This window comes from Netta rufina (genome assembly GCF_964035555.1).
Source record: "Netta rufina genome assembly, chromosome: 8".
Lineage (NCBI taxonomy): Eukaryota > Metazoa > Chordata > Aves > Anseriformes > Anatidae > Netta > Netta rufina.
In genome coordinates, this window is record NC_140131.1 from 26,227,956 (window position 1) to 26,243,021 (window position 15,066).

The following is a 15,066-nucleotide window of genomic DNA, read 5'->3' on the forward strand; positions in this document are numbered from 1 at the left end:
AAAAAAGAAAAAAAAAAAACTTATTATAAGTTATCACAATGCTACCTTTTACCAGATACCACACATTTCTATCGGTCCAGAATTTTGGTGAGGGGGAAAAACTATTTATGTTCAGATTTGCAGATGTCCTTAGACATCTTAGTTGTACTGATTACAAAATAAATTACAGAGTGAGTTAGATTCCAAGTGCTACTGCTGATCTGGAAAACTCTGATGGGCCCATGATAATACATTATTTCATTCAAGGCCATACATTTTCTCATTTATATTACATTTACCAATACAAACTTACAAATATACTATAAATCCTTAGCAGGATGAGCAATTACCCAGAAATAGTTGGGGTTTGTTGTTTCTTTTTTTTTTTCCCTGATGCTTTTTGTCTTACAATTCTTCCTACCAAGGTAAAATCTGGTTTTGACATGAAAAAAAAAAAAAAAAAAAGTGGCAAATATTAGTGTTGTAACTTCGAATTTATACTTTCAAAATGATAATTCAGATGCAAAAGGAAAAGGCCAGATGTTTCCAAATTTTATTCCAGGTGTCAAATACATTGTTTTGAGAGAGAAACCTAGAAATTTATACTAAGTCTTAAAAAGTTAAATGTGAAAATATTTTCCAAAGGTCATGCTTACATTCTCTTGATTGTTCCATAGCAAATATGTTCAGTTTACAGTCTGAGTTCTTTCATGAGCCAGCACTGCCATGATTGTGAAAGCTGAGATGGATTCTGATTGCTCATGCATAATCAAGTTATCTCAGCTATTTAGATTTACAATGTATGTTGGGTTGCAAAAATGCCTTTGAAATTTTGCTTTCAATCATGTGTTGTTACAGTTATAGTACAGACAAACCACTGTGCTTACATGCTTTGAAGGACTCTTCATAATTTTCTTGCATACTATTCAAGGAAGTCTTAATCTGCTGAGCTGAAGATGGTAGTTGACCTTTAGAAAAAAAAAAAAAAAGTAAGTATAAAATAGTATCTCAAGTATAGTTAATAAAGAGAACATACAGAACTTGTCCACTTGTCCTTACAAAATCAAACAAACAAACAAAAAAGGCCCATTTAACTGTAGTGCTGAATGAAAAAATGATTTTTTCAATCACTGTCTGAAGATAGGCACTGAAACTAATCGCTACTTTAGGATTGCCCCCGAAGGCCTATGTTATCTGTTTTTATGGTACAACCAACAAAAACACTTACTAATGGGGAAAGAATGGGGGAAAATAAATTTTTAAATCTCATTTGATTTCTTGTTGGAATTTTTGAGCCATCGCAAAAGTATATTTTAAAATGGTGGATTTTAAAAGGGTGAGCATATTTAAACAAATTTACACCCCAAAACAACTCACATTTTCACTATGCCTTGAGAAAACCAGTCTGAAAATCTGGTGCAAGTTCATGTATTTCTGTTGAACAAGTTTATATTTCTGCCCAATTCTAAGTAATTCATAATTCAACCAAGCAAATTTAAAATTACAAGGAAAAAAACAATAAGGTCTATTTCCACATTAGCTTGCAAATGGGACAAAGTGCTCAAGCATCATATTTTAAGAAAAGCAGTCATTTAAGTTCTATGTTACAAAGAATCTTCTCACTTGCATTTGCACTGCCTCTTTCAGCTGTTCTTATCTTTCATCAGCAGCCATCCTCCTGTTCCATTTGATATTGAAGGAGTGCTATCAAATTGTTTTGGAGAACTAAAAGAAAAAATAAAAAATAAAAAGAAAAGAGAGGCTCAACCACCACAGATACACACAGATCTCAGTATATTTTCCTCAGAGTATGTTTTCTTTGTGCCAATTTTCTTAGTTGGAGTCCTTTCTACTTTTTTTTTTTTTTTTTGTCCCTCCTCTCCCTCTCTCCATATTTTCAGTGCTTTTTTCATCATTGATACTATTACTGACCATCAACAACCATCATGGAACACTTTTGTGCCCACCATCCCACTTTTCTCATAGTGTTGTCCTTATGTATGTGGATAGCACGAAAGGGGAAGCAGCCATTCCATGAAACACAAAGCCACCCAGGGGCAGTGTTATCAGTAAGTAAGAGTCAAACAAGAAGAGGAGCAGAAAAGTGTGAAGTCAGAGTCAGTATCAGGCTGCTCAGACAAGTGCAATAAAAATAGATTAGAAAAGATGGGCTAAATGCCAGAGATGTAGTACCAAGGCTAGACAGCAGAAAAAATCTTAAAGATAACTATGAAGAGAAACAATTCTGCAGCTTCCAGGAGATCACAAATAGGATATCTGTACAAGCAAGGAATTAATTGAATGCACATTGCATTAAATCCTCTTTTCAATACAGAGGCAATCACCTGCAGTTCAATCCATTTTTAAATCTATCCAGAAGAAAATGCACTTAAAAAGTACAATGAGAGTTAGAATATCACGTAATGGCTAAAAACAAAAAAAGAGTTCCATGCAGAGTGATTTAAACCGAATCTTTGTTGACCACTCAAAGCACTGAAAGAGCCTATAGGAGAGCAAGGATGAAAAGCAAGGATGAAAACAGATACAGAAACGAACATCGTTTTCTCCTGTTGTCTTCCTTTTACTATATTTTACTATATATCTATATATTTGCATATTACCAAAAATGTTTATAGATCCAGTAGCCATTTTCATCAGACTGTGCATGGCCCAATTAGTAATTTACTTGAGTTAGCTACAAGAGCAGATTAGTAGCGATTGAGGTTCTTTCCTGTTGAAAAACTCTTATATCACAGGGTCAGTATACACAGAAAGAAGCCAAAGAGTCTCCTAAGGCCTGAGAGAACTAAAATAATTTTAGGGAAAACAGGGTTTTAATAGGAACACGATTTTTTATTTGTTTGTTTAAGGTGGCCTTGTAAGAAAAATCAAATCAACAGCATTGCTTTTACATCTGATGTAATACTTGGAAACACCCAACTAGTCTGGAGAACCCCCAGATATAAACAACACTGAATGGAAGAGGAGGTTTCATATTCCGCATCTAAGAGCGAATAAGAGATGTTGTTTTGTTGTTATGGTTTTGGTTTTTTTGTTTATTTGTTTTGTTTTATATCTCCTCCAAATATTTTAGATTTTTCTTCCAGGAGGTATTTTTCACCATTCAAGGGTAGATTGCATGAAATTTTAATTTTAAGAGATGTATTCTAACAGCAATAAGCCATGCCAAGGCGTGCATTACTAGACTTATTATCAAGTCTTTCCAGTGATTGATAGCACTTGGTCTTTAGCCTGATTCGTTGCAATGAACTCAGGACATGCACTAATAGCCTACAAACATACATCTTTCTGGGGCTTATTACTACTACATGTTATTCAAACCAGCACAACGTGGCTTTCTAAGTATTTCCCTAGATTTAGAGAGTACTGAAAAACAAAGATTTTTGTCAAAAGAGCACAGTGTGTTTCGGGTCTTGGAAAAAACATCATTTTCAGTTCAAAGAGACAATACATTCGAAGTTCCAATCAGCGCTTAATTTTATGAATGCAAGCAACTTCAGGTACCATGCTGGGATTCCATTCCAAAAGCTGATGATGAACACACATCTGGTGGAAGTTGGTCCTACAGTGAATCTAAAAAAGGATCGTATGAAAGATTTTTTAATTTAAAAAAAAAAAAAAAGTACAATAAAGAAACAATTCTATGTCACTTATCACAAGAAATACATTGAGGTTTCAGTGCCTGAAGAACACGGACCGACTCTACTATATTTACTAGCTACATTTACTTTCTCAGTCTACAAAGCACAGTAATTCTAACAAAAAGCTGCCTGAAATTATGAGAGCGTAATTACTGGCCTATAGAAACTCATTCATCAGTATCTACAAACTCCTGTACGCTGTATATTTTACCTGCATCGTCTTCATATTTTCGAAAATGTTCTTTCACCACTGCAATGGATTGATGTGTTACCTTGTGTGTGTATGCACAATATGCAACACTAATTGTATTCATGACATGGAACATTTTCTTTGGCTGATGGACTGAAAACAAGAACCCTGACTTACATGATTACTCAGTTAAAAAATAATTTTGATGTTTAGCTCATTATGGAGCATGTTTAAGAGCCGCAGCGCATCCATTCTGGAACTTCAGTGTTCCTATAGAATCCTATGTGATTTGTTTATGATGTGGTGATGATTGACTGTCAGTTACTAATAAATGGTAAATAAAAAAGTAACCTGTGATATTAAAGTACTACATTAGCTACATTGTGATTAAATTACAGTAACACCGCCAGCTATAAACCTTTATAGAATCTCCTCAGCCATGCAGTAATTCTCCTAACTATACTATTATGTAGAGCACAAATATTTCTTTGTAAGTCCAAAGCAATACATCAGGGAAGCATTTACTGCTAAAGCTAGATTGAGAGTAAATGCATCTTGGGTTGCTATGAATAAAGCTCTAGCTTCTCATTACTTTATGACAAGACACAGAAATTCACTTTACTTTTCATTTAAGCTTTTCTGCTCCAGTTTATAGATGTATGCCTTCACGCTTTTATTCCCTTCTCGCTTCAGCCGTACGTAATAAATGATTATAAATTTTCACATTTGACCACCTCTCTGCTAGTCTCATGCTTAATGCACAAAGTTGGGAAGCTGCAGGTAAAAATTTCACAAACACTTTTATTTATGATGTTGTCCTTGGTAACGGAAATTTCAATGTACTGAAATGAAAAGTATGATTAAAGGGATACGACGTCCTGACAAGGATAGTAGAGGGCAGCCTTCTATTTCCCACTGAAAATATATAATACTTTTCTGACATCAATTTCATAGAGAATAGACATGGGCTAGTCATGAAAAAAGACAAGAACACGTTTTTAACTTCAGTGTTGTGCTGTCTGAAATGAAACTTATTCCAGAAATATCTTGCCCAAGTAACAGCTTTTAATTTTGAGTCAGACAGAGCTAATTCTGTGTAAACAAAAAGACATGACATTGTGCAATTAAAAAAGAAAAACTGTCTTAATGTTTTTTCTGCAAATTTTTTAAAAATACAAAACACCTCTCCATCTCTTAAGAGAGATACTCTCTTCTCATTTCCTCTTGTCACTTTCCCTATCACTTTACTACTACAATAAGATTTATTGCTTGGAGATTTTGTCAGTTTCTGGATCTAAATTCATTTTAGCTAACTTGTATTGTCCTACAGAGCCAAAGAGTTGTGAAGCATTTTAGTAGTGCCCTAATAACAACTGGTTTATTTTAGCTTCTCTTTATTAAACTGGAAAAAGATATATATCTGTACGGCATTAGCAGTTTTGATCCTGTTCATGCACAGAGGTGAAGGGAAATGCAATCACATTAGGTTTATGTTACTAAAAATTAACTTATTTTGGCATGTGATATCACCAATTAAAATAGATTTTTAACTTTAAAACAAATATAAATAGCCACTAAGCACCTGCTAGCACTTACCATACAGACAAATATTTTATTCACTTTCCAATACAAATATCAAACATAGCTTTGAAATCTCATGTTTATGAAAATAACAGTTGAACACCTACATTCCAGAGAACTAGAAATCAAACGGTGTTTAAATATATTAAGAAAAAAGGATTCAAGGAAAAAAAAAAAAAAAAAAAGAAAAAAAAAACACTTCTACATTAAGGCTTTTTAGAAGGAAAAAAAAAAAAAAAAAAAAAAAAAACACTATGTAGATGAACTGGATAGTTCAGGACTTCTCTACATGAAACACTGAACTTTTCACCCCTAAATGACTGTTTCCAATCCTGCTTGGATTGGTACAGACTAAAACTTGCTTCTATACATTGGATGTTCAACAATATATACAAAGCTCTTAGTTTATATTCACTGGCAGCTGTGTCTGTGTGCACTTCACACCGAACATTTTCTGTAACTAGCATTAACAGGCATAGTTAGCAGAGAAACAGCAATGACCAAAATATTATTCTAATCCTGTGGATTCCATGTTACTGCCCGTGCAGGGCAGTTATACCTTTTCTTTAAGGGTACAAATTATTTGAAGAAAAAAAAAATCCAGAATGTGATATCTGTACTAAGAAGTTATGCTTATTAAATTCTTAAGGCATTGTATGAAGACAGTAGTTGAGGATTTAACATTTGCTATTTTTTTTTCCTCCTTCCCCTCTTTAAAAGTGGGTAAGCAGCATTCTGTTACAGATACCCAATCATTACATTATTAAGCAAAATATCTCATAGACGTACACATGACATTTTTCAGTCTGGACTCCTAACAGCATCATACCTTCTTCACTAACAGGAGCTGCAAATATTTTGTGACACATCCCATTTGTTTGCTAGCTATCACAGAACCCCGAAAAATACATTATGTCCTCTGTCAGTTATTAAAAAAAAATCACAAAGCATAACGAAAACAAAATTACCAGCAATTATCATTTGAATTTCTATCTTAATCTATTTCAGATTGAATGTTACTCTGAGGTTTTACACCTTGATATTTTTTCCTATCTTACCACCCAATTACAAGCTACTGTGGTCATTTAAATGATTCTTTGTATAATCGTTGCCATTATAATACCAGCAATCTACATTACTGAGTATCCTGCGTAGTATCCTTACTGAAGCACACTTGATTCTAAACGCATTTTAATATTTGCAGTTTGAAACCTGACAAAAACCCCTTAGAGTAGACATATGGTATCAATTATGCCAAATAAAGCATACAGGTTAGAAGTACCACAGCAGACATCACACTTTCTTTTTAACTCGCTAATGTCTCTGACCCCTCCGTACAAAAGCACTTTAATCAACATTTATATGTAACTTTTTCTTTTTTTTTTTTTTTAGCCTTACCATTTAGCAGGCTGTAAAAAATGTTTAGCAATCAATTATACACATCAAGTTGATATGCTGCAGGACTGAGGGTCATTTAAGCTTACAACTACATCTGAAAGAGTTTGGGCAAGCCACGTGGGGAGCAAACTAGCTTTCCCCTTTTTAAATTTGCAAGCAAAAGGACAGCTTAATTAAACCCAATAGAGAGCATCCCCTCAACGTTTCTGAAGCTCGCAGTAAAAGCACTGACAGCCGTGCTGGAGTTCAAGAGCGTTTGGGCTGTGCATACACACAGCACCAATAAGAAATGTCACCATCAAGTGATCATACTAGATAAATTTTATTCTGATTGCCAGGCCTAATCCAGTGCTGGAACAATAACCTAAATCTGGACCTGGCTACTGTTGTCTGGTATGAGATATGGGTCAGTAAACCTAAGTGCTCTATTTGTAATCATAAAAAGAGAGATAATGCATAGGATGCTAAACTATTGCTTTGCCTCCCCTTCATCTTATGGGGAAATTGATGGTGCATATTCTCCAGAATGATAGGGAGAGCATGTGGCTGATTAGGAATTAGGGATTTGCTCTGACTATGGATCTTTGTAAGAAACTTCTTTCCCTTCTCACCAGTATTTTCAGGAGAATGTGAGTAATAAGACTGTTCGACTAAGGTAATGCTTTTAGGGGAGGTTTCTCAGTGAACTCCACCTATTCTTTCCAGGTTCATACGTAGCCCAGCTTTTGAGCTCTTAAAGAGTCTCGAGGATGTCACATTATTTGCAGAGGCTCTTTGCTAGCCTCCTGCTAAGCTAGTGTGAAAAACTGCAGCAGCTTTGTGACTTTCTCCTACTGTCACTGACAGGGAGCAGCGACTCTTATTTTACAAGTGTTTTTGGCTAATATTAATCCCATAGCACCTGTTCCAATTGTGCTCTCTGTTCAGACCTTCTCAATAACTCATGGTGGCCAAAAGAAAAAAGGGGGGTGGCATTTCACTTTGACATCCTCATTTTCAGGTAAGTGCTTACTCAGAGAACAAGTCAACAGTGATACAGGAGATACAGTTTAGAGGTTTGACTTTGTTTTTCTCTGCTATAGTCTTCAAAATTAGGACAAGCAGCACATCTGGAACTGCGTAGGACATCAGGTATATTGTGCATACACAGAACACACTGCATACTTTCCGTGCATCCCACACATTCGCAGTGCCTCAGCACGTGCTATAGAGTTAACAAACATCCAAACACCTGAGATTCCACCTAGCTGATAATTCAGGATTGAAAAGATCCAGGGAAATCCAGACAGATGGTAGCCCTGTTTTTGAAATCTTTCCCAAAGTAAGGAAGCTCTGTAGTTGCACAAGTTAAATAGTAAAATGTGGTTTAGTTTGGAAGAAAGACCTCAAAAATATAGTTTCTTGACCTCATTTCTGATGGTCCTTAACCTGCATTGGGCATTTGTCTGAATTATTACAGATGCATCGATCTGACTTCAAGCTGAAGTTACTAAGGTTTTATAAGACTGCAATAAAGCTTTCTTTGCATTAGCCAGCCAAGCACATAAACATTTTAATGAACTGTTTTTACATGGTTCGTTGAGTAGCTCCTGGTCTCCTATGATACAAATCATTTCTCTGTCACACTCAGCCCTCTCACAGGCCTTTCTTCTCAGCATACGAGATGCAAATTGAATAGCACTTCTATGGAAATCCAGCAAACACTACATTCCAGTCAGTATAGCTCCCAATATTAATTGTTTAAGCTGTTTTGTCAAATAAAGAAATTCTCCAGCAATCACCAGCAATGAGACAGAATGTGTACAAAAGCAAGCTTCGCTGTTATCGTAGGCAAACTGCTAGGGACCACTACAAAATAAGCCTCTTGGAGCTACCGCATTGCACCGCAAGCGTTTCAGACAATGAACTACAGTGTTGCCATGGAGTACTGGGGGAGCTAAATTGTCATTAATCATAGACCAGACAATCTCCCAAACAGGTATTTATTTTATATTGACCTAAAAGCTGAAATAAATTATTGAAATCAACATCAACGCAGAACAAATCTCTTTGGAATAATTAAGTAGCATTAATGATGAGCGTTTTGGTGTATTCCAGTCAACCTTTAAAAAGCAACATGAAAAGCATAAAATATTTATTGTTATGTTTTCAAACAAACTTTACGACATATTATGTATTTTCGAGATTAAAGATTAGTTCTAACACATGATTTAATAATGAATGCAAATTATGAATGAATATTTAACAAACCATATCACGTTTTATGTCTTAACATATCCTTTGCCATTACTGTGACTGAATGAGAAATGGCTCTGTGATGTATTGTCCTGCTGCCTAGAGCTCTGGTGTTTTCACCTTGATATGGCCTTTAAAATAAATTAATTTGTTAACGTTTAAGAACTCTGTGTAAGGGTTGACATAAGACATTTGTAAGTCTGTTTATGATTGAACGAACCACACGCTAATCAGATAATATTTATTTTAAAAAGAATTTATTTTGCCAATTGTTCCAAGAAAAAGATTTGGAAATGTTTATTTCCAAATTGAGTTTAGTGGTGAGTTTACTAAGTGGTACTAATGGTACCATAAAGATATTATATAGTGTTAATATAACCTGAGTATTAAAAACATAATGAATTTGCTATTTATGAACCATTAAGTTGTACCTCAACCCTAGAATAAACTTGATATCATTACAGACCTGTTAATAACTTTGCTGTCTCTTTTACTTCTTCTTATCCTTCTTCCCATCACCGTTTTCCTCTACAAAATCACAGAGACATATTTTGAAGACATTTGTAAGGTGAATTAAATTGCTTTTTAAAAAAATCAATATTTTATTTTGTTCTGGGCAATATACTCCAATATTTTGTTTGCTTAATTGGAGGTTTCACGAAGTTCTCCAACAAGTTTTAGTGAATGAAATTATAAATCTCATATCTGCCTGTGTTCAACTGACCTGACCACATAGATCATTGTCCTAATCTAGCTGGCTAGGAATCAGACCTATTGTAAGTTTTAACAAGAATTTGACTAAGAACATCATCTAATTACATATAATTCTAAATATTTAAAGAAGAATTTTAAAAAGAGAAAATTTGAATAAGGATTTTCCTCTACTTGCCCTTTCAACTCAGTATTTCTACATCACTTAATGATCCAAAGTACCTAAAACATCAGATATTTAAGGGAAAAAAGAAGAAATATTAACATTAAGAATGATAAGAGGAGAACAGGCCAGGAAGGATCAGATTCAAAAGGACACTGCAATTAAAGGACAGTAAGAAACAATGAAGTGATTATCCTTAGGTGAGGAACAAAGTCAAAATAAAAATGCATTTCCTAACTGACAAGGCAATTCTTACAATAGCAATTCTTACTCTCCTCTGCTAGGATCTGTCTTTTCTGTCTGGATTGCACTATCACAGAGCTTTGGATATCCATTTGCTTTCACATTGTGTTTTCTCATATTTTCCCCAGCATTTCTTTATCTCCTGCTGTCTTCCTGCAGTCACCTCTCCCTCTTCATTTTCTTCTATAATTTTCTACACATCTTGGTCTCTACCAATGACCATCTATCTCATTGCTGTTTTCTCGTGTTCACATCAAACTATTTCTGACATAAGCTTATCTTATGGTCAATTTGATGATCACTCCTATTTAGGCTCCAACTCAGTTCTGAATTTTTTTTCATCTGCCTACTTCTGTACCTTGTGAAAAGCTGCCACCATCACAAATTCACTCTCATTTCACCTCTTGAAAGAGATCTGAGAGTATCCAGTACTTCATCATGGACTAAAAATGCAGGTGCTGCCTTGGATTTGGAGAGATTTTATTTTGAAGCCTTTCAAGAGGGCCTGGTAACTCAGTTCAGACACTACAATTAATGGTATGAGAAAGAGAAAGCAAGCAGTGCCAGGTAGGACTATCTTGTCCCCTGAGCTGCTGTATGTCCATGTCGTGGCTTATACGAAGTTCTGTGATTGTGCAGACTGATTCCCAGCCTAACCATAGGGAAGGACAGATGAAAGAAAAGGTGAGAAAGACAACTGTGTGAGGGTTATTCAGCATTTACCCTTGTTTTCAGTTCTAAAAAGCTATTATTCTCATGGCACGCTGTGGTTCTGTGCTGATCTCTTCTCATATAAACAAAAACCTAAACTGAACACGGGATGACAACCTAGTTTCACACAGTAAAACAACTTTTCAGTTCACCAGATCATTACTGATGATCCAGGATGATTTTTTTTTCCAGACCACAATCCAAAAAAATATATCTTTTATTTCTCTTTCCCAATTTTCACCTTCCCATACTGAAACTCAAACTCCCCTTAAACATATCAGACCAGTGTCTTCTCCCTTTGTCTCCAAACGATTAATGCAGCTGAGATAAAACACCATGCTTGGAAGAGAGAAGAATTTGAGAAGCCAGGAAGCACAACAGACTCCAATGGGAGAGCTAACCAAATTTAGGTTTAACCATCTCTGTTCTCCATGTGTTAGCCTGTAATGCGAGGCCTGATGCTCTTTTTGAGCCCAATTGAGATGACCATTCTTTTCTCAATGAGCTTAGAATAAAGCTAACAACAATCTCCTTGGAAAGATTTCCAGTGGAGATGCATGGATTTGCCTGCACAGCCACTGCCATTTCTCAAGTTTCTCAGCAGGCAGCGACCCCACGCCCAGGCCCCTGCCCCCATGAAAGCCAACTGGAGCAGCTCCAGAGACTTGGTCGTGTCTGATACGGGGCTTGGAGGTAGCCAACAAGCATAGGTCAACAAGCAGCTCTTTCCATAGATGTTGCTCTCTCACTCAACTCTCCTGAGCTCCTAAAAAGCACATGCTAGGTGCAGCCTAATATGCTAGGTAAGAAGCATTAAAACATTAGGCATTACTGCACACTAAAGCCAAGAGCAGGGAAATCACTCCACCTGCGGCCACTTTAAATTCGAGTTGAGGTTCACACAAAGTGGCACTACAATATTGCATTCATATTCATATTGTGTTCATTCTGCCACACGTACCTAGCTACAATCTCCATTTTGAAAGCCAGCGGTTATACCTATGTCCAGAGGAAAACGATCAAGCAAAATTCAGATGTGTGAGACAGCGTTGTTAAACTGTTCGGGATAAACAAGGGGCTTCAGAAAGCAGCAACACTTTCAGTGTTTCCACCTGAAAACTTAGGAATGAAGAAAAGAGAAACAATTCCTGGCTGAAGTATAGACAAAGAAGATAACCCTCCCACAGGAGCACAGCATGATAAGTAGCCACAGCGAGAATCACTGTGATCAGTCAGAAAGGCAGGAGAGTTATTAGCTTAGCCCTGAACCTCCTACTTAATGTGGGGCCAGTGGTGGTAGTTAACAGACCCTGGCTAAGGTGACAAGCTTTGGACCTGCTTGAGGAAATCCAATTGAGAAGCAGCCAAGAGGAACAAGAAGCTAGAAACAGATGTTCCAGCCACCAGGATGTGCACACATTTAACCTGAATATGTAGAAAAAAATATTATTTTCTATAGATAGTGATTTCATCTCCTTCTGCAGCTCGGGTACTGTCAGATCTCATTATCCACAGCTCAAGTGCTTCCTTCACATTTCGGAACAGATCTTAAATCCAAGCGGAACTGTTTGAGTGATGGCTACTGAATAAAGAACTCAAGGCACTGGATTGATATTCTGAAGATGATTCTAGCATTCAAGCAAAACAAGGCTAAAGACATGGGAATACAAAAAGTTGAATTCCAACAGAGAGTTGAAATAGCTCCTAATAGCCATTCAACACTCCGCATAAACCATCAGGAAAGCTAGCTTTCTTTCGGCTGTCAATTCATATTTAGCAACTGCTGCTGATTGCATGTACTTCTATCCAGAGAAAACTAGACCACTGCCAGAATGGGACAGAAAAAGGTTCGTCAAAAGGAGCTAATTGCACTCAAAGGTGATTTGTGCCAAATACAAAAGAAATGCACAGATTAGCTTTGGACTTGGACATCTCTGGGCTCCACAGTGTACAAAGGAGTGTAAACAAGTCTTGTGGGATGTTATTTTCATATATACAATATACACTCTGGTGCACATTTTCCTTTTCAGTTCTATAAATCTGATTAACATTAATGAAAAGTATATATGCACCTCAAGAGGAGAAAACACCCCCACTATGTCAGTCTTTACAACAAATTTCCTGTTCTCAACACAACATACATCTGGTCCAATTTCAAACACACTTTTTTTTAGGGATGTAAAACATCCCTAGGTAGTTACTGCTAAATTTGTTTATGGTTCTACATTAAAAAAGTAAAAAAAAAAATGAAATATGCATAAGAGAAACTAATACCAATGAATGACTGCAAAAGCCTATCTGAGCACACAAGGAACAGTGAAATATCTTTACAACCAAAATTTTGTTCTGTCTTCTAAGCCAGTATAGCTTTGGAGGATGGGATTAAAATAAACTACTCCTTCAAACTATAACTAATGTAACTATGTTCTCTTTTGCTGACATTTCCAAAGTAAATAATCACATTAATTTCCAAAATAATCATAAATAAGTCCCTTGCTAAAGATTTTTTTTAATTGCTTCTAATTAACAAAGTATGATAAATTATTCTGACATTTAACTTAAAAGAATGTTTAAGTCAAGTAATAGCATAGCACAGAGAAAAAAAAAAAAGAGTGGGGGGATTAGCACATAAAATTAAAAACTTCACTAACCAACCAATATGGTATTTGTATGTAATCAAAGATATGAAACCTTTCTTCATTCTTAATTATGAATCCTAAATTCTTAAAGTCAGGTGCTAAAGATACCAGTTTTTTCAAATTATAAGCTGTAGATATAAGGATATAGAAATTTTTGTTCCACATAAATTTATGGTGCATTGTTTCTTACAAACCCAAAGCAAAACTTTGAAGTATGCAAATAACAACAACTTTGGAAACATCTGGAGAAAAAGTTTCTTCCTAAGGTAGGTTCTACCTGAGAGTAACTCAGTGGTCAAAAGGTCAGGAATATGCCTCTCCCTTCATACATACTTAAATATTTCATCTAAACCACATACAACTTTCCTAAAATAAGAGATTTGAAATAAATAAATAAATAAATCTTGTATGTACGGACCAACATACCTGTAATGAACAAAATACTTGCTCCACTTGCATGTAATATGCAATTCAGTTTCTTCTCGTACTTCTGTGGGCATAAACATCTGTATAGGTCTAGCTAGAGACCTTTTTTAGCAGCCCACAGACAGGCTTAAAATTCACACCTCTAGATCAAGGTAGAGATACTTCAGTTGTTCTGGAGCCTCCTTCCCCTGAGCTGCAGAGGTGTATTTTACATCACACATTAATCCTGATGTCACTAGCATCAGAAATACCACCTGGTCTTCCAGTGCTGAAAGGACTCCAACCTACACAACAGTTCAACACCTTACATTGAACCAAGATCCAAAGCAAACCTCTCCCATTAGCCAAGAAACCCCATCACTATGTTGTTTCAAAATTGATTTAACAAAAACAACAGCAACAAAACAAGCACACACACAATTCTGTTGCTAACCTCCACAGATTTCTCCATAGGACTCTATACACAAAAGACAAGGCCTGAATATCCAGGGACTTTTTGGAGGCAGTTTCTACTTTCTGTTTTTGTGGACGTTAACCCATGACTGGATATCCTAATTAGTGCTTCAATATAGCAATCAAAAACAGTGAATGTATTCTATTATCACACCATACCTCTAAGGGCCTTGCTGCATGTTAAAATAATTCTTATTTCAGCATTGTTTTTTGCAGGCCTAGCACACTGAAAAGAAGGGACATCAAGTTCAACAAGCAACTCAGATTTTCATATAAAGCAATATATAAAGACCCTATGAGTTCAGTTCTCTTCTCCATAATAGGTCTAAGTTAGATGCAACTGTTTCAAAACACGTAAGGCAAAGAAGTTCACTAATTACACAAGTTGAATCTCTTCATATTTAAGCATGCATTTATATGTGTGCATATGACAACACAACCAGCTTAATATAGTTAAGTAAATCAGTTAAATATTTGTGGGCTTGTCTTGTGGCTGAGTGCAAGTACAAGCATCAACATTTTGAAGCCTCCCCAAAAGCACTCCTTTCAGCAAACATGGGTTCTGTTTTAAGACTTGACTGTGCTTCACTGCCTACAGATTTATTAGTCATGAGTATTACATGACACTGATTGTGAAATGGTTCAACCAATTCTTCAAATTGGCTCTGAAATACT